Raw genomic sequence first — 21,722 nt, 5'->3', positions numbered from 1 at the left:
ATGTTGGAGGAGAAAAATGCTCTAAACGTTTGGCTTCGAAACACCACGGAGAAGGTTCAAAGCCACGAGACACTTTTGACCAACGCAACCTCCGTTCTTCAGGAAGTGCAGCTGGAGAAGCAGGACTTAAAAGAAAGAGCTGAACAAGAAGGACAAGAACAAGCTGAACAAGTTTGGCAAAGAGAAACAGGATGAGGAGAAATATATCTTCCCTAAACATATACAAGAGGGACAACAAAAGATTGATGATTACATTGGAGAGCTTTTAAAGATCAATCAAGATTTCGAGAAAGATATCAACAAACAAGTGGCAGACATAAAAGAGGAGAATGTGAAGAACATGGAGGATCTGGTAGACAATCTCTCTGAAGTCAACCAATGCGAACACGAGCCTTTGACTGAAGAGTTGGATTTGGCCATCCGAACCGCTGAAGAGCAGATTGCTTGGGATGAAAGGAGCAAGATCATAGACATGTTAGAAGAAGAGGGAAGGACTCTAGACCTTTGTCTTCAAAACATCAAGAAGGTGTCTCAAAGCAGAAGAAAAGAAGAGCACGAGACTCCTTTGGAATACGTGACAAGGACAATGGAAACATACGAGGAGGAGAACATGGCCCTGAACATTCGGTTTCACGAGGCCCTTGAGAAAGCTGCAGGGAGAGATATACTTATGACCTCCACCACCACCAAGCTTCGAAATGCAGAGGAAGAAAAACGGGCCCTCCAGAAAGAGCTCTACGCCCTTGAAGACTCCCTCAGCGTTCAGAAGCAGATGGTTTCTGAGGCACAGAACAACGCTCAGGAGCTGGAGAAGAAGCTGAAAGGCGAGCGAGCCAAAGTGTCATGGAATTAGACATACACCAATGCTATTCCTTAACACACAGAGAACACAATTCAACTTAGAATAGGAAACGACACAGAAACATCAGACGTTTGTGTAGCACGCATGGGAGAAACCGCCGGGCCGGGCCACCAAGGCTGTTGTAAGCAGCCCGGCGACCCTCCTGGTCTCACAACGTTTTTTCTCATGCAGGTTGGTTTTATTATATATTATGGAATAGGCGGGTCACATTTCTTATTGGTCAGCTTCACATCAAGGCACTTGTCTTTTACAACAGTTGGTATTTTCCGTAGAGATAAAGCCTTGGGTAAACATTACCCAAACTCCCCTGGGGTGTTACCCCCTCCCTGGGGCAAACATTCTTTGGCTCATCTTTACGACACCTTCACAAACAAATGCAGTTTGTCACACATGCCGTTTTTCTCTTAGACTAATGATGCAGATAATATACAAATATAGTCATATCACTATTATGCAGATAAAATACATCACAGAAATATAATCATATATTTACATTTTATCACACAAAGTCCAAAAGCTGATGGAGAAAAAGAGCAGGAAGAAGAGGAGGTGGTGGAGGTAGTGGAAGGGCTTAAGGCTCTATCGCTCCTGAGGTGTCGTCGTACGCTGTGGGAGTGAGAGGACATTCTAACATCGTGGTTTGCCATCAAGTTATTGTGTGTTTGTTTCATCTGTTTTATAATCAATTTAATAAAAACATCGAAAACTTAATTCAGCTCTGCCTTCGTTATTTGTTTGTTTGTTTTCAGATTTTAAAGTGTGTTTGGGTCTGGTGTTTTTCTAATGACAACTTTGTTTCGGTGGAACTGAATCTGTGCGAAATGGTGATCACGGTTTTACAGTTTGCGAAGACGAATGGGAAAATAAAAGTACAAAACCTGCACTGAGTTGTAAAGCAGAATCCCTCTGTGATGTCATCAGTGAGCGACAGTCGCAGACGCACGACCATGGATCTATTATAATATCTGGATAGGGTACGCCCCCTCTGCCTCTGGCTCCAAATTGAGTAGTGGCCACTTCGCAGAATGCAGCCTTTTGGTCGGACCTTTTCAGGAGTTCGGCCTCTAAAATTACCAAACATGCTAAATTGTTTTTAGTCTAAAAATAAAATAGAAGGAATTTCACTCTTTAACTGTTTCTAAAATACTTAAAAAATACATTTTTAACCTTCCGGTGAACGGTGTACGCGCACCGAGCGCTCACGTGACCCTCATGAACGAGCCTCAGAAGAACATGTGACGGAAACTAAACACAAGCAGAAGAAAGTGACAAGACGAGACCACGATACACGTAAGTTGTGTTTGTATGTCATTCCTCACGTTTCACACATCGTTCCATATGAAGTGTAAAACAACAATTACACAGTTAACACAAGTTAACGAGCTAACACGAGTTAACACAAGCTAACGTAAGCTAAAGTTTAGCTACACAAAGACGCAACAACACGTCACGATGGCTCGTGCTTCTGCAAATAAATAACTAATTATTTCTCCTACTAAATGTTCTAAGAGACAAAAGGTTAAGCACAGATCAAGGAAAACTAGAGAAAGAAGGGAAGTAAAGTGATGTTTGTATTATGTGCTATAATAAAACTACCAATAATTCAATTATAACCTGCTGAAATGGGTCATATCTTACACATATAAATGTAAACGTATGTAAAAGTGACCTTACTCCTGTACTTACAGGGGCTGAGACTACATTTGAGGTTTTATTACCCATTTAATAATGAAGTGTGCTGTGTTTAAACAACAAAGCACACGCTTGTTTTCTACAGGAATGTCATGGATTTACTTCCATGGAATATGTAGAGATTTAGCAAACATGTCAGTTATGTTCTAACTTCTAAGGTTTAAACTAAAAAAGAGGAACTTTTGTGTTACAGAGTGAAATGTAAATCTGTCAATAACATATTCCATTCAACTCCGTTAAATATGCATAATATATCAATGTTCTAATGAGTATCTTTCTCATCTTCAGAGTGCTGACCAGTGAGTTTAGTCTGTCTGTGCTGTCCAGAGCACTGCAGGTCACTACAGGTCACTACAGACCTAATCACTGCAGACACAGTGTGGTCTCAAGTAAACTCCTGACGACTCCAAAGCAAAAGGTATTTTGATAATAACTTGTGCCTCAAATCAGTACTTTGAATTTATAAAATGTCTGTTTTGTTATGACCAAAAAAAACTAAATGATAATTGTTCTTCAAAAGAGACACTGCTGTGTCACATGTGTCTGTGAAGCAGCTTCAGGACAAACATATGAAGTGTATGTTATATGACTTGTATAATCTAAAACATATGAAGTGTATGTTATATGACTTGTATAAATCTAATACATATGAAGTGTATGTTCTATGACTTGTATAAATCTAAAACATATGAAGTGTATGTTATATGACTTGTATAATCTAAAACATATGAAGTGTATGTTATATGACTTGTATAATCTAAAACATATGAAGTGTATGTTATATGACTTGTATAATCTAAAACATATGAAGTGTATGTTATATGACTTGTATAAATCTAAAACATATGAAGTGTATGTTATATGACTTGTATAAATCTAAAACATATGAAGTGTATGTTCTATGACTTGTATAAATCTAAAACATATGAAGTGTATGTTATATGACTTGTATAATCTAATACATATGAAGTGTATGTTCTATGACTTGTATAATCTAAAACATATGAAGTGTATGTTATATGACTTCTATAATCTAAAACATATGAAGTGTATGTTATATGACTTGTATAATCTAAAACATGTGAAGTGTATGTTATATGACTTCTATAATCTAAAACATATGAAGTGTATGTTATATGACTTGTATAATCTAAAACATGTGAAGTGTATGTTATATGACTTGTATAATCTAAAACATATGAAGTGTATGTTATATGACTTGTATAATCTAAAACATGTGAAGTGTATGTTATATGACTTGTATAATCTAAAACATATGAAGTGTATGTTATATGACTTGTATAATCTAAAACATATGAAGTGTATGTTATATGACTTGTATAATCTAAAACATATGAAGTGTATGTTATATGACTTGTATAAATCTAAAACATATGAAGTGTATGTTATATGACTTGTATAATCTAAAACATATGAAGTGTATGTTCTATGACTTCTATAATCTAAAACATATGAAGTGTATGTTCTATGACTTGTATAATCTAAAACATATGAAGTGTATGTTCTATGACTTCTATAATCTAAAACATATGAAGTGTATGTTATATGACTTGTATAATCTAAAACATATGAAGTGTATGTTATATGACTTCTATAATCTAAAACATATGAAGTGTATGTTATATGACTTGTATAATCTAAAACATATGAAGTGTATGTTCTATGACTTCTATAATCTAAAACATATGAAGTGTATGTTATATGACTTGTATAATCTAAACATATGAAGTGTATGTTCTATGACTTCTATAATCTAAAACATATGAAGTGTATGTTATATGACTTGTATAATCTAAAACATATGAAGTGTATGTTATATGACTTCTATAATCTAAAACATGTGAAGTGTATGTTATATGACTTGTATAATCTAAAACATATGAAGTGTATGTTATATGACATGTATAATCTAAAACATATGAAGTGTATGTTCTATGACTTCTATAATCTAAAACATATGAAGTGTATGTTCTATGACTTGTATAATCTAAAACATATGAAGTGTATGTTATATGACTTGTATAATCTAAACATATGAAGTGTATGTTATATGACTTGTATAATCTAAAACATATGAAGTGTATGTTCTATGACTTCTATAATCTAAAACATATGAAGTGTATGTTCTATGACTTGTATAATCTAAACATGTGAAGTGTATGTTATATGACTTGTATAATCTAAAACATATGAAGTGTATGTTATATGACTTGTATAATCTAAAACATATGAAGTGTATGTTCTATGACTTCTATAATCTAAAACATATGAAGTGTGTGTTATATGACTTGTATAATCTAAAACATATGAAGTGTATGTTCTATGACTTCTATAATCTAAAACATATGAAGTGTATGTTCTATGACTTGTATAATCTAAAACATATGAAGTGTATGTTATATGACTTGTATAATCTAAACATATGAAGTGTATGTTATATGACTTGTATAATCTAAAACATATGAAGTGTATGTTCTATGACTTCTATAATCTAAAACATATGAAGTGTATGTTCTATGACTTGTATAATCTAAACATGTGAAGTGTATGTTATATGACTTGTATAATCTAAAACATATGAAGTGTATGTTATATGACTTGTATAATCTAAAACATATGAAGTGTATGTTCTATGACTTCTATAATCTAAAACATATGAAGTGTGTGTTATATGACTTGTATAATCTAAAGCTGTGACATGTTCTGTTTGTCATACGATGGAGCTGAACGGTGCAGTTACTGAAGTACAGAAGACTGCGTAGCCATGGAAACAAAGTCTTGTTAAATACTGAGATATTCAGTATTTAACGCAATAATGTCACATTCATGTGCATATAACTGATGTAAAAAGAGTGTTTATTTTACCATTATTAGTAGTATTATTTTGTCTTACGCTGTTTTTTATTTTATCTTTATCTTTATTTTCCCCCTCCATTCCTTATTAAGGTATGAGAGGTTCTGTCTATAGGAGTTTTTGTTTAGAAGAGTTCTTCTATTAAGATCAATCTATTAAGAGTGTTTTTTAAACTTCCTATAAGTTTTCTGTCCTTTTCCTCTGTATCTATTGTGTTGCAACAACAAAATTTCCTCATGTATGAACAATAAAGGAATATTTTATCTTATTCAGTTTGTTCCATTTGACTTATACAGGTTGTTTTATCATTGTTAATATTTTTATGTTGCACTGAATCACCAAAGCAAGTTCCACTGTTTGTGAATTCTGTTCTTTGACAATGGCAATACATTTTCTGATTCTATTAATGATGATAATAATAATGAACAGTACAAACTCAAACTCCTTAATAAGGGACTCCCACATTGTAGCTTTAAAACTCATTGGAGCTTTAAAACTGGCTAAAATCAATTTATCATTTGTAGTTATAATCAGATTTGCATTTATTGAACAAGTTCATTCATGTTCATTATTCTTATTAAATACATTAATAAACAAATGTGTTTTGTATTTATTAAAGATTGACATGATACAAAAGGAAACTGAATATAATTAAATACTGCTTAACTCAATTATGTAACAGAATCGATGATTATATTTTATATTTCTTCTCATCTGATTAAAAAAAATGCATATTGGCCAAATTGTATTATGTAAATTAATAACTGAAAAGTTAATAACAAAATTAATACCCAAACCAAAAACTACAGAAAATGATGAGGACGTTATTCCACCTCTAAATTGTCATTAAACCAGACTTTTTATCTTAACACTTCTTTATAATTCTCTTAAATATCAGAGCTTTACAACATGATACATGTATATTTATAGATGGATATAACAATCCATCATTATACGTTACGTAAACAGACCATTACAAGCCGAATTATTCCAAAAGTCCGTGTTGACTGTTGTCAGTCTTTCACGCTGCTGTGACGTGCGCGCTCCTGACGCCAAAGCCTTACGGCGATGACGTCACAAAAGTGGGCGTAAATGAGACAGTATTCAGGAAGTAATGCGGAACTAAAAAACTTTTTTGGAACCATGCGCCAATGAGCAGCTCCATAGGTTTTAATGGCGGCCATCTTGGCTTCCAGGGGCTTGCGCACGACTGACGTTATTCTGACAGTTTCAACCACCAACAAAACAAAAGGGTTTTTACGTTTTTTAGTCAAATCATAACTGTTGTGTCATTTATATGGTTTTGACCCTTGTTTACAGTGTGGTTGCTAGGTAACAGCTGTGTGTTCATGTCCAGAAGTAACGTTATAAACTTTAACAAAATTGTGAAACGTGGAAAAATAATTATGTTTTTGTTAAATCCTAAATAAAGGGTTGTGGTTCCCAAAGTGGGGGTCGCGAGGTGTTTTCAGTTTCTGTGAAATTGGGTCCGAAAACAATAAAATACTAAAATAAATACATTTCACTCTGGAGAGACAGAGACCACGAGAATGGACTGTTTAGCAAGCTTTATTACGCAAGTAATTTGGCGCTCAGAACCCGGCGGAAGACGTTGCGATCATGGGCACTCCATGATCTATTTGTATTAGATGTCTCCCCCCGGAGCCTGGAGACTGGTGGTGGTAGATGTGAAGAGAAGGTAGAGGATGAGGGGAATGCAGAGGAGGAGCTGGGGAGGCGGTGGGTTGCAGTACGGTTTGAGCGGCCGAGCCATCTGCCTGAGGGCTTAAATGCGACCGCCTGGGCGCTGATTGGGAGCGGGGAGGAGTCACTTGAGAGCGTTGATTGGGGATGAGGAGCAGGTGCGAGGGCCATGGTACAGACGCCCCCTGACCTTTCACCCTACTTCTTGGCCGGGAAAAACGGCATAACCTCTTTGGGATAAGCGCAGAAACCTGGGAGAGTCCATGGTGAAGTGAGGGATCTGACTCTCACAGACGGACAGGCGGGCGCCCGCTTGAGTGCGATGATGGCGCTGGGGAGAGGGGTCCTTCCATGGTGGCCTTGACGTAGATGGGTGGAGTTAGGTCTTCCAGGCTGAATTTACGCAGGCTTCATTACAACTAAAGCCAAATTAAATTACATTATTGACATCTATTTAATTTCAGGGTTATTTTGGGAAAGTTGAATAGTTGGGGAACCCCGTGCTTTAAATACTTAAAATACTGCACAATAATCACAAAGGTGAGACAGGAGTGGACGTCCCAGACAGAGGTGGGCACAGTTGGTGAGGGTGGCCCACTTTAGCCCAGTTAGCCACAGATGCCCATTTACTGCCCCAATGACGACACCCTCACAAGTACACAAGTACACAAGTACACACTCCAGAATCAGAAAAAGGTATATCGCCATTGTCAATGAACAAAATTCACAAACATTGGAACTTGTCTTGGTGATTCGATGCAACATAAAACAATAAAACAATGAACAATAAATAGGTCACAACAATAAGCTATCAGATACAAAACAAATAAAGTTTAGAATAGGCTTGATATGTACACAAATTTACAGTTGTACAGGGAGTTAATTTTGCCTTAATAAGCCCCTAACCTTTAATCTGACGTCAACACTTGAAAAGATGATTTTAAGTGCAATTCATATTTTCGCCACTAAGCGGCAGTGCAGAAAAGCGCTCTAGAATGTTCTTCTTCGTGTTTTCTCTCTCTTCCCGCAGCCATTTTGCTAAGCTGAGCTGAAAAAACGAGAGGTAAAAATGTAATAAAAGTTGATTTTATGATGTAAAATAGATCCAGAGACTTACTAAGACGATTGTAATTGTATATTTAAGGTCCTGTGAGTGTTTGAACCACTCTGGAACTTAGAAATTAACGTTTTGAACGTGATTATCTCTGTGAGTCATGATCACAATTTTCTGTTGCATTAGCTCACTAAAGAGTCAATGATTTTTAATTTTCACATTTATTGTTATAAATGTGAAAATTACTCTCTTAGTACTTTTGTCCGTAGGTGCAGTGTCAAATGCAAAACGTGTCACTGTATTGTGTCTTTTGTATACGAAATGATATGTATTTGAAGCTAATGATCCAAGTCTTTGCACCTTAAAGGAGGAATATTTTTGTTATTTTGTACAAAGTATGTTAAATGGAACATTATTATTATTGCACTTTTGTTTTTTGGTATTGAAGTCTACAAGTGTCATTAAATGTAAATACTGATAAAATGTACAAACAGACCTAAAAGACCTACTGTTTTTTTTTTTTATAGAGGATTCTCTTGGACCTGATTCCACTGACACTGGATACCTGCTGTTGCCCTGGTTCCTTGGTCCACCTCCTCACCTAACAGCCCTGCAACGGTTCCACTGGACGCCATTTACATGGACGCTGAGGTTTAAAGGGGCAGTAGGACAATTTTTGTTGAGTGCACTCAAGGGAAGTTTAATTTTGGACTGAACCAATTTGTTTTTTTGTTTTTTTTATCTGAGATCTCAGGTATTTTGGCCAGATGTTGTTGAATGTATAAAATTGAATGTTTGTTTAAAATATAATTTGTACCACAAATACAAATTCTTCTTTAACGTTACAATCTTGTTGTTGTGTGCTTCCTTTGGGGTGGAATCTACCTGTTATTTAACTCATTTATCTTCATACGACCAAACTCCTCATTGAACCTAGATTTAGATACCCTAACCATTGATTGTTATGGCCATTACTAGCAGTACTACCACTGTAGTACTACCACTGTAGGGTAACATGTGGACAATAAAGGCACATCTTATCTTATCACAGTATTTATTAAAGTAAGTATAATGGCAGTCACAAACCTAAACCTAACCTAAACAAAAATGACTCTATAACAAATACAACTTGTCTCATACATGTAGAAGTAACGACTTCCAAGCTCAGTCCTTCTAAATAGTGGCATTTTTAACATTGTGTTGTTTGGTCTGGGGGACACTGAATGGTGCACATGTTAAGGTCACAGCAGCAGAGACACTTCACTTGGACAGATCCTTCGTCTTCACAGCCAGAGCACAGACGTTTCCTTGGTGATATTTGCAGTGTTCCTGTAAATTAATAAATGTAAAATATTCATCAACATTGATAATATCAGTCATAAGGTTTTACCCTACTCCCTTTGTTGTGCTGCAGTCTTGTTTAGTGCAACACATACATCCATTGGATTAGAAAGGGTTATTATTTTATAATTTCATGTCCATCAAGAGGCAGTTTTTAAAATGCTCTGGCCCGGCCCAGCTTGTCCTTCAGCAGCAGTGGAAGTGAAGATGAGCCCAGAAGGTGCGAGAAAGGAAGGGACTGCAACAACAAATCAACACATCAGCCATGACAACATAACATTCTGGTTGAGGGTCAAAAATAATAGGCCTATATTCATTACATTTTATTCGAATGTGTGTTCAACAGATTAACCAGAATCATTGTTATAGTTGACATTAGATTAAATAACCCTGCTGGTTAATAATACTCTAACAATTTGATATGAATCTACATAAAAACAGACTCATTAAATGTCAGAATGGAAAGTATTTTGGACCTGGCATTGTTAAAACAGCAGTAAATATGTGAGCTGCCAGTGCCAAGAAGAGTGACATGAATTTAACTAACCACTCACTTTGAGCAAGTCTTAAACCAAAAAACCAATTCTACTCCTAAAATGTGATTTCTGTTTTCATGTAATCACAAAGACGAAGTCAAATCCTGTCGGACCTCTGGCATGCAGGTCATGTGATCATTTCAATGTATACAACTCTCAAAACCCATTCACTGAGAAAACGGGGCTCAAAGTTTTTCACCTGAGTGAGCCCAGAGTCACAGGGGGGCTCATTTGCATCTCATTGAAATAAGCCCTCCCCCCTGTCACACTGACACCACCTCCCCCTACAGCTGTGTTGTTATTGATTGTAGTGTTATTTTCATTAGGACCTGAACTGGACTTGAATCAGAATTAGAAGTTACTATATTAAAATGGAAATACTTGGATTACAAAAGGCCCTGAATAGGATCAAAAAATCTGAATCAGAATAGGATTTATTGCCATTTGTCGATAAACAGAATTCACAGGTGATTCAGTGCATAATCAAAATGTATTAATCCAAGAATGTGAAATTTATTTTCACGTTTAACAAATCACATCTGTACCATCCAGAAGTTGAATTTAAATATTTACTTTTGATTCAGGGGGGGATTAGCCAACTTTTGATTTCACGAAAACTAAACAACAACACTAAACCGGCTAAACAAAAGCCGATTTAGCCACGGAAACAAACGGCAAAGCTCCGAGCTCCGCAAAGCACCATAAAACAGACATAAAGCACGACCCACACAACCCACGGGTTAAGAAATACTACATAATTATATCATTTGTACAGAACAACACCGAAAAATAAGCCGATAACGGCGCTAGCCTAGCTTAGCTTCCAACTCAGCCCACGGCTAACACAGGAACAAACAACACCTACTGAGCTAGTTTTTGATGTGCATATAATTTTAGCATGTATGCATGCAGGGATCTTGTGAGTACTTATGCCAGGCACTTTCTTTTTGTGGATCTTTTTTGTCTTTTTGTCTTTTTGTACTCCGTACATGTGTACTCCATCTTCAACACCACGGAGTATGAAGGTGTTTTAAGTAGCCATGTGGCTAGCAGTTGATTGGCCGAAAAATAACAACAATGGCTGGCTAGAAATAGGTGACGCCCCCGAGGAGCGCTGGAAAAAGACCCGAAAACTGCCCATTTTAAACAGCTTAATGTATACGTTATTGTATTAAGACAACCAATAGTGTTATCTGAAGCACACAGGGGCTCATTGATAACTTACACTTGCACATTCTGCAAAAAAACAAAAATCACACATAAATAATCTTATTTTGGCTTTATCTCAGTTTGGTCGGGGCGACTTGTGGCAGTTTTTTACTGTGGCCAGTCACATATGGACTTGATGTAAAGTGAATGAAGATGACAAAAGACTGTGAAACGACTAGTTAAACCTCTGCGAACGTTAAATAAATTATGTAACTTATCCCTGTCAGCACTGCCTCGTTCAATAAACTTACCTGTGTGTCCATTTAGTTGAATTATTTTTCTGGATTAATCTCCAGTGGCGTTGTTGTTTTTTCTTAATTTAATCGAAACAATATTAAAACACTTGCTTGCCACACTGATACCAATGAGTTTTTTGTCAATATGCATAATACATTTTGCCACACGCTCCTGCATTTGAACAGAAAGTAGGAGGACCGGAGAGCCAGGTCTTTGTCTCGAGTCATTCTGACCCAAGCCTAAATAGTCCCCTTGTTTCCCCACATTCAGCCCGTCAAACAGGCACCAGGTACACCATCCCAGCACTGTGGGGTTCTCATTAGAACAAATGGAAAATGAGTGTTCATTTGACAAGACAGCATGGCAGACTGTGGACATTGATTGGCCACAGTGTCTGATTAGCCGATAATTAAAAATGAAACAAAGTTCATAGTGAACTGTTGGAGCGAGACAACATAGCGCAGAAGGACTTCTGAGAAAGACTGTGAAAATGCACGCGCCTTGACAGCCTCAAATGTGTTGTTGAGACTAATGAGTGGAATAAACAGCCCTTCTCCGTATTCAGGCCAACATCTGCGAATATGCAGAAATATGAAGGAAAATATTGTATATGTATTTGCTGATAATTTCCTGCATTAAACACTTTCTATTCAGTCTTTTCACTTCTGCTCCTCTCCACAAACGTCATCTTTACCCACGTCTCCAGACAGGAAGGTCTCACTTTGGCAGAGAAAAGCTAACTCCTCCTGCGCCTAGTGGAGGTTTTATAAATATCACATATGGCGCAGAGGGCAGCCTATGCAGTGCAAGCAAGCTTTATAAGTGAAGTCTCTGAACTGTAACCGGAAATTTACACCAGGAGCTGTCGATCTACACCAGAGACATCAGAGACATTAGAGCTGCAACGAGTCTGTGCATCTACACACTATGTAGACACCAAACTCTTTGATATTAATTACATTAAATGTTAGTCAGATGAGGTAAGTTTTAAACTTAAACAAAAGCTGATAAGTACTTTCTTATTCTATTACAAATATACAGTATATACAATATAAAAATAGATCAAAATAAAACAAAACAGGACCAGAGAGAGAACAGCAGACAAAAATCAAAACCATCCAACGAGAGAAAGAAAAGAAAATCCATAGTTTAGTCCATAGTCTTTCAAATTTGTCCAAATGTAATTTTGTGAAATGTCCAAAATAGGTCTCTGTTTAAGAAGACCAGAGGCTGTGGTTCAACAGAGGGATCACAGTATATGATAAGGTGCTGCAGAGGAGAATCAGATCGATAGTTGAACCTCAGATTAGAGTAGTGTAGAACCCTCTACCAGCTCTACACCGTCAATCTGGGCTTGAGGGTTCATGGGAGTTTGCCCAACCTTCTCGAGAAGACTGTCCCTGATAGCGACCTGTGAGGCCTGTCCGGTCCCTGTGTGACTAGAGCAGGACCTGTGTTGCAGCAAGTCGGACCTGTTCCCAGTGCATTGTAGATGATGCTTTATCACATCAGGACCTGTAACATGCCCTGGGACGGTTTGTACCCGTGTGTGAAGTGGCTGGTATGAAAATCAACAGCCCAAAATCCAAGGCCATGGTTTTTGACTGTAAAAAGGTGGTTTAGGGGAGTCCTTGCCCAAACTGGAGGAGTTCAAGTATCTCGGGGTCTTGTTCACGAGTGAGGGAAGGATGGAGCGTGAGATTGTGCAGCGGCTGCAGTGATGTGGTTGCTGCATTGGACTGTTGTGGTGAAGAAGTAGCTGAGTCGAAAGGCAAAGCTCTCAATTTACTGGTCTGTCAATGTTCCTACCCTCACCTATGGTCATGAGCTTTGGATAATGACCAAAAGGACAAGAACACGGATACAAAAATGAGTTTCAGGAATGAGTTTCCTGGGCGCCTCCCTGGGCAGATGTTCTGAGCACGTGCCACCGGGGAAGACCCAGGATACGCTGTCTCACTGATTTAAGCTGGAAGTCAGCAAAATTGTATCTGTTATAAAGTAGTATTAGATCAATATTGAGATTTAAAATGTCCAAAGCATAAAATTATGATCCACATGTATAGTAGATTATAAGTATCATACAAAACCATAAAATGTCTCAATCTCAATCCAAACCAAGCCAGGGTTATGTTCCAATCAATGGAGGTTACAGATTTGCAATCAGCTCTTTATGTTAAACAAATATGTATGAACATATTATCTGTGACATTTATGGGCTTTCCACCCCTCTTTTCTGAGATCAGCTCTGTTCTGCTGTGATTGGACCGATGCTGCTAAAAAAACAGGCCTATTTTTGCATACTATGCATAATGATCTTTTCACCCTTAAAATCAAGAATTGTAGTTTTTGTGTTACAATATAAAAGGAATATTTTGTTTGTAGGGTGCATATATTGCATCAGAATCATAGGTTGGACTTCCATTACATTACAAGGATAATACATTCTAAATTTGACCAAGAGATCAGGGAAGATTATTGGTTTGTCTCACCTACTTTGTTTGTTTGGAAGCAGGGTCAGAAAACGGCAGCTCACCTCTGGGAGAAGAAGTTTGAGTTATTGACTTTTGGCAAAGAATACAGAGTCCAAACTGTACGTTGGATAGATATAAACCTCTCCATATCAATATCGTGTGTAAACCGAGAGAAACTGTCTTGACATGTGGAGAGAATAATTTCACCCTGGAGAGACTCAGACACAAAAGCAGAAAATATGTTTTAGCGAACTTTATTGCACAGTTTATTTGGCGCTCAGACCCCGGTTGAAGGCGTAGCGATCATGGGCACTCCATGATCTGATTGAATTAGATACCTTCCCCCAAAAGTCCGGGGTCTGAGCCGCCATACGCCATGGTTATTGCTAAACTCAGGAATGGGGACGTTACTTCGGGGAGGAACGGTGAGGGGACCTGGCTCGCCGGAGGGAGAGAGAACTGGGGTAACTGTGAGACGGGGTTGAGTCGAGAGGCGGTCAGAGGGGTACAGTGAGTTGTGGGTCATGGACGGGAGGCGGACAGAGGGGTGCCTGCTGGACATTGCCACGGACTGAGGCGGACAGAAGGGTGCCTGTGGGACATGGGCCACGGACGGGAGACGGACAGAGGGGTGCCTGCTGGACATTGCCACGGACGGGAGGCGGACAGAGGGGTGCCTGTGGGACATGGGCCACGGACGGGAGGCGGACAGAGGGGTGCCTGCTGGACATTGCCACGGACGGGAGGCGGACAGAGGGGTGCCTGTGAGACATGGGCCACGGACGGGAGGCGGACAGAGGGGTGCCTGTGGGACATGGGCCACGGACGGGAGGCGGACAGAGGGGTGCCTGTGGGACATGGGCCACGGACGGGAGGCGGACAGAGGGGTGCCTGTGGGACATGGGCCACGGACGGGAGGCGGACAGAGGGGTGCCTGTGGGACATGGGCCACGGACGGGAGGCGGACAGAGGGGTGCCTGTGGGACATGGGCCACGGACGGGAGGCGGACAGAGGGGTGCCTGTGGGACATGGGCCACGGACGGGAGGCGGACAGAGGGGTGCCTGTGGGACATGGGCCACGGACGGGAGGCGGACAGAGGGGTGCCTGTGGGACATGGGCCACGGACGGGAGGCGGACAGCGGGGTGCCTGTGGGACATGGGCCACAGACGGGAAGCGGACAGAGGGGTGCCGTGTCGGATCTGACCCTTGATCTGACCCTGGGCCTGCCGGACCCTGACTTGGCCCTAGGCCTGACCCTGACCTGGCCCTGGACCTGACCCTGGACGGACGGCTGGAAGGATGCGGGTCGTGAGCAGAACGTGGTGTGGGCGGATTGCGTGGCCGGGAAGGCGGGAGATGAATAGAGGGGAGACAGTAACCACCACCAGTATTTGTTGAGAAGAGAACTTACATTTCGTGAGTGCAAGGAGCGTTGCGCCGCCAAAATTGACGGCAGCTCGGGTCGAATGTATGAGGCATAGGCTGAAGAGGACCATCGCCCGAGCTGCTGGAGGGCTGCTGAAGGAATGCCCTGGGTGGCTGCAGAGGTAGCGGCTCCTATTCTGAACGAGTGCCCAGAATAGAGCGAGGGGGGTAGATTGCAGAGGACCAGGATTGCTCTGAGATGTTTATGAAACCAGGGTGCAGTCATGGAATGACCTTCGGGGGTTAGGAACAACGGGGAATGCAGCGGGCCGTGTTGTGACCTTGATATTGCGAATTTGGCCATGGCTCGGAAATGGGCAAAATGAGTAGTAAGTGCGAGCTATGAAGATATTGCACGGGCCTTTGCCTTTGGAATTTTTAAGCTTTAGATTGAAGTGATCTGAATGAAAACTGAGATTGGAGAAAGCCAGATCCGAAGATGGGTCGAACTTGGAGGAGCGAGAGGTGAATTCCCCAATTCTAAGGAAGCCGTAGAAAGCCAACAGAAAAGCGCTGCAGAGGAGAAGCCTGACATAGGGTGTTAAGGGGGCAGAATGTAACGCTGTGAGGATTCGGTGGAGGATGGGGAGGGTAATTGGGCGGCGCTTATCAGGTGAAGCGGGAGAATGCTTAGCGAAGCCTTTGAGAAGTAATTTGATGGACGGGTTGGAAAACAGGCTTTGGGCGGAGGGATTGTGTTTTTTAGAATGAAAATTAATGCCAGCCAGTAACAACTGGATGTAGGGTAATTTAAACCGGCAATGTTCGAAGCAGGAGGTTAAGAAAGCAATTACTACGTGGAGTTGGACGGGGCGTGGGGGACAATATGCTTTTCCCCTTTTTAGTACATTACCAAACATTTATTTTTCAATTTGAGGCTTTAAATTTTATTTTAGTGATGTTTTAACTAAAAATGATTCACATACATGATTTTTAATTTTGATGTTTATAGATTGATTATAAAAGCGTTTCAATGACATATAGGGAAATCTATTCCCACAATTTACAGTACTGTGAAAGTCATAACATAAATGACATTCTTAGGTTGGTTTCCTCTTCCTTTGCATTGAATTTTGATTCAAAAGAGTAAAATAAAGTCATAATCCAAATCAGAGAAATAAAAATCAAATAATCTATGTTTAAACCACAGAAGTAATCTGAATTAACTTTCATAAACAATTTGAAGATAAAATTATATTTTACGCTTAGACAGAAAATACACATTTTTTACTGAGACTATAATGTGTTTCTATGGCGCACAAACTGTCAATTCTAGAAGATTTAGGCTGTTTATGTTTTTTTGGCTTTAAAGATCATCCTGACGAAAGATGAAGATGAAAGCAAAGACACCAACGCTACAAAAAACTCAATTTGGCCAAAAAATGGCTTAGGCCGTTATGCTAGGAGGAGATTTATAAAGCGCCACAATTTATTTTTGACACTGGCATCTCACTGGACTTCAGAACGATATATCTGGCCATTTTCTGGATTATTGTTTGGATTAGAAATGCTCACCCATCGAGCTATTCAATTTATCCTTCAACTTCCTCACCCCAACAGCCCCGTCACGTCGTTTAGGGTCGCTAGAACGGGACTTAAAGTTGATGAGGGCCATCTTCAAACAATATATGCCAATTATTAATGCATGGCTATTCCAGTCACAGGCTCTGATCCGGTTCAATGTTTAATGGATGATATAAATAGTGTTTGCGTTAGCCTCTAAACGACATCAGGGTCAGGGTGAAATATAGGAGCAGCCTTGCCCAATCTTTTATAGCACTGGGTCTGTAGCTAAGGTTGAGCTGTACATAAATGTCACGGACACTGCCATGCCACGCGTATTTCAGATCCTTCATAATAATCCAAACTAATATCTTCTTCACGATTGCGTTTTTTTTAATTAGAAAAGAAAAATGTATGTTGTTCCACTAATTTCTGCCTAGCTTTTTTATTTGTATTTTAGTTTAATCTTTTTTTAACCAAAGGCTTTTTTAGACGGGATTGAGAAGGACAGAGAAGGGAGTACAATTGTCAGAGCTGGTGTTTGAACTCACGACGCTGCGGTCAGCTGCACATGGACTTAAACACTCCACCACCGGGCAGCACAACCCGATGTTCAAGGAAAGGCAGCACTGGAGGGCTCTAGACTCCATGAAAGTCTTCACTCTGATATTAAATATGTATCTTATCATTCCTTTAGTCCTTTTTCATTTCTGAATGGATTTTAATCACTATAAAAGACAGCTAAACATCCATGAGTTTAATGAATGTTTCAAACGAAATATTATGCATTTTGAATGGTTTACGGTCCTCAAAATGTTGTCTAATCATGGGCTTCGGTGTCCTGTGTTATGCAACATATGAGGACTTTTACCCTTTCCAAAAATATAATGTTTTGTTTTAAATTATGACTTGATTTGGCAAAATTCCTCATTTTTGATCGTTCTGAAACCAATAGAAAAACAAGAAAATTAAACCCATACTTTAATATAAATAAACATTTGTGATACCTTTGCAGTCCACCAGAGGGCTCACGACACCGCCATATAATGAAAACTATATGAGCTTTTCTTGTGGAAAAAACATGAGCTTTTCTCATAAAAAAGTTCATGTAATCTTGAATTCGAACAAATCTTGAATTTTAAACCACGATAAACATGAACAACACAATTGTACAGAAATGGATGCCGTTTTGGGGCTTCTGGCGATGAGGGCTGTCGGCTCCTGGGCCTCGATACTCCCATCTAAGAGATAAATTAGAACAATTAGAACAATTAAAAAGAGAGTGGGAGGGAGGGGCACGACGTCATGAACACAGGTGTATGTCATCAGGATGCTTGAATAGTGTGGAAGGGGCGTGGTCCTGCTCCCGAACTTAAGATAACAAACTTATCTTCACATCTTGAGTTTGTTTTTAAAATATAAATGTGTGTTCTTTATATTTTATCTGCCAATGTGATGCATTTCCTTCATGGAATTGGTCCAATGTCAGGATACAAATCAAATGTACAAAAACATTAAATCCTCTCTTACTGGCATCACCCTTTGACCTTTAGAGAGAACTACCCATTTAAATGGCAAGCGGAATCCCTTAAATATTTAGGTGTGTCAAAAATCTTAGAGAAAAGTACACTATGCTTAAGTCTTAAGTCAAAGTATTGAAGTATTGAAGATGATGAGTTCTTTATCAATTCCAGACTCTTCCAATTTCCATCCCCAATCGGCTTGATGAGTGGAATAAAACAATCTTAACATCTCAATGGCAAGACAAGAAACTTTGAATCTAATTTAAAACTCTACAATTATCAAAAGAAAAAGGCGGCTGAGGTTTACCTGGTTTGAAACATGACTTTATTTCAGCTCAGATCAGAGTGTTGTTGTCGTGTGTGACACCGAATATGAAGCTCAATGAAAAAATATTGAAATGAATGTTTTGTATTACTGGCTGATGACAAACGGTTGAGTCATTTGGAGGAAATTAAGAATCCCTGTGTAAAACATGTGCTTACAACATGGAAGGAGCTGAAAACATACAAACTAAACAAAGACGTTAAAATATGAAACTGGTTGGCTTATGACCAAGGTTTTATACCAAATCATTTCCCCGTAGATTTATAACACTTTTTATTTTTTTAAATATTCTGACATTAAGTATGTTAATCATTTCTGTTTATTTTGGTTTCTGAATGGGTTTCAATTTGATCACATTAACATTGAAGACCGTTCACAACTCTTGGCACTAGAATCCAATTTGGGACTGGTATTGACATGGTGTAATGACTTAAAATAAAATAGGACCATTGCCATATATGTTTTGAGTGGTGAAAAAGCCCCAAAATGTTATAAATGGGTTTCAGCTTCAAAGTATGCAACATTTGGAAAACTTTTTTACATTTGAAAATGATAAAAATGTACCGGTAAACAATAAAATAAAACCCATCAATAGCTAAATATTTGTAATACATTTCCAGCTGAATATGTTGTGTTAAAATATAAATATGTGCTTTATTTCTGGTCTCATATATTTGTAACCATCAAATGAAGTACTTACTATGGTTCTTTATTTTACCACTTTGTCTGGTGATTGAGTTAAATGAAGTCCGTTTCCTTGTTTCTGTCAATCTTTCCCCATTGATGGTGCATTGGCTGAGTGAACAGAACTCTTGGCTAACGTTAAAGTCTTTTTGGACACAGACCCTTGGCACTGCACTGTTTGGCACCGACTTCAGAGGACCTGGTTGGAGAATGGGTCAATGCAAAAAACAAAAACCGGGCTAATAAAGTCTGCATGTAAAATAAATTAACTTGATATCTAGCTTGCTTTCCCCTTTTGATGTTATGAGGAAATACTAGGTGCAAGGTACTAGGTCATTCTTCTCAACACCACAATCTATCTCCATGAGGCAAACACTGGCAACAAGAGTTTTGGCAATTTAAAAACATTTCACTTCTCACCCTCTGCAGGTGGTCTCCTACCCTTTTCTAAGCTCAGGTCCGCCTCCAGAGGCCTGGGAGGTTCTGCACAGTATCTTTGCTGTCCCCACACTGCTTTTCTGGACTGAAATGTCTGATGTTTTTCCAAGGATCTGTTGTAGCCACTCCTCCAGTTTGGGGATGGGTCACTGTCCCGAGTGCTCCGATGACCACTGGCACCACTTTTGCCTTCACCTTCCAGGCCTTCTCCAGCTCCTCTCTGAGGCCTTGGTATTTCTCCAGTTTCTCGAGTTCCTTTTTCCTGATGTTGCCATCACTTGGTATCGCCACGTCAACCAGAATGGCTTTCCTCTGTTGTTTATCCACCACCACAATGTCTGGTTGGTTTGCCATTATCATTCTGTATCTGGTGGTGCCACAGGACCTTGGCTCGGTCGTTCTCCACCACCTTTGGAGGTGTTTTCCACTTTGTCCTTGGGTTCTCCAGTCCATACTCTGCACAGATGTTTCTGTACACTATGCCAGCCACCTGGTTATGGCGCTCCATGTATGTCGTCCCTGCCACTATCTTGCACCCTGCAGTTATGTGTGGGATTGTCTCAGGGCCCCTTTGCACAGCCTACACCTTTGCACAGCCTACACCTTGGGTCTTGTCTGGTGTGGTAGATCTGGGCCTCTTTTGCTCTGGTGTTCAGGGCCTGCTCCTGTGCTGCCATGATCAGGGCCTCTGTGTCGTCCTTCAGTTCGGCCTGCTCTAGCCATTGGATTTCGTGATATCAGCCCCTTCAGTTATGTTCCGATGGTACATCCCATGTAGGGGCTTGTCCTCCCATGATGGTCCCTCCAGCACCTCATCATCCTCTGTTCCCCAGTGTCTGAGACATTCACTCATCTGTAGGAGCCTTGTCCTTGATGTACTTATGGATCTTGGACGTTTCGTCCTGGATAGTGGCTCTCACGTTCACTAGTCCCCGGCCTCCTTCCATACGGCTAGTGTACAGTCTCAGGGTGCTGAATTTAGGGTGGAACCCTTCATTCATGGTCAGGAGCTTTCGTGTCTTTACATTTGTGGTTCTCATCCTTTGGCCAACTGATTCCTACAGCTACGCCCTGATCCCTGGCAGGACGTAGCTGTGTATTGCCCGGGACTTGATCTTGCCATTTAGCTGGCTTCTTGGGACTTGCCTTACTCGTTATAGGTATTTGGCTGTTTTCACTTTCCTTGTTACCTCTTCGAGGTTGCCATTGGCCTGTGGTATTCCAAGGTACATGTAGCCCTCCTCAGTGTCTGCTATTGTTCCTTCTGGGAGTGAGACCCTTCTGTGTGTACTACCCTCTCTTTGTCACCATCCGACCACACTTCTCAAGCCCGAATGACGTCCCAATGTCAGTGCTATAGAGCTTGGTTGTGTGGATCAGTGAGTCGATGTCTTGCTCGCTCTTAGTATGCAGCTTGGTGTCATCCATGTAGAGGAGGTGACTGATCGTGGCCCCCATTCCTGAGTCGGTATCCATAGCCACACAAGCTCCAGCACAATGTATATAGGTCTGTCTGCAGCTGATGGGGAGCCTCATGTTGAGTAGAGAACATTGTTTGGTTTAGTAGTTGATTATTATTGACCGTCTTCCAAACCTTACCCAACTTAACCATGTAACTGTTGCAAATTAATACATTGAAATAAAACAAATATATCGTTTTTTGGCATCACATGTGACAGAGCTCCATAGCCAAGAGCAGCAAACCTAGACTCTTGAAAAAAATTGCTAAATGTGTAAACATTTTTGTAAATCTTAAATATAACTGCATTTTAGTCGAATGAGTTGTCCAACCTGCCATTGGCCCTTAAACTATCCCCCACTCCCTCCTCCCCTCCCT

Source organism: Eucyclogobius newberryi, unplaced genomic scaffold (assembly GCF_026437365.1).
Source record: "Eucyclogobius newberryi isolate DKJ021-1_F unplaced genomic scaffold, fEucNew1.0.hap1 SCAF_15, whole genome shotgun sequence".
Classification (NCBI taxonomy): domain Eukaryota; kingdom Metazoa; phylum Chordata; class Actinopteri; order Gobiiformes; family Gobiidae; genus Eucyclogobius; species Eucyclogobius newberryi.
The sequence above is the reverse complement of the archived record's forward strand: the minus strand, read 5'-3'. Positions refer to the sequence as shown.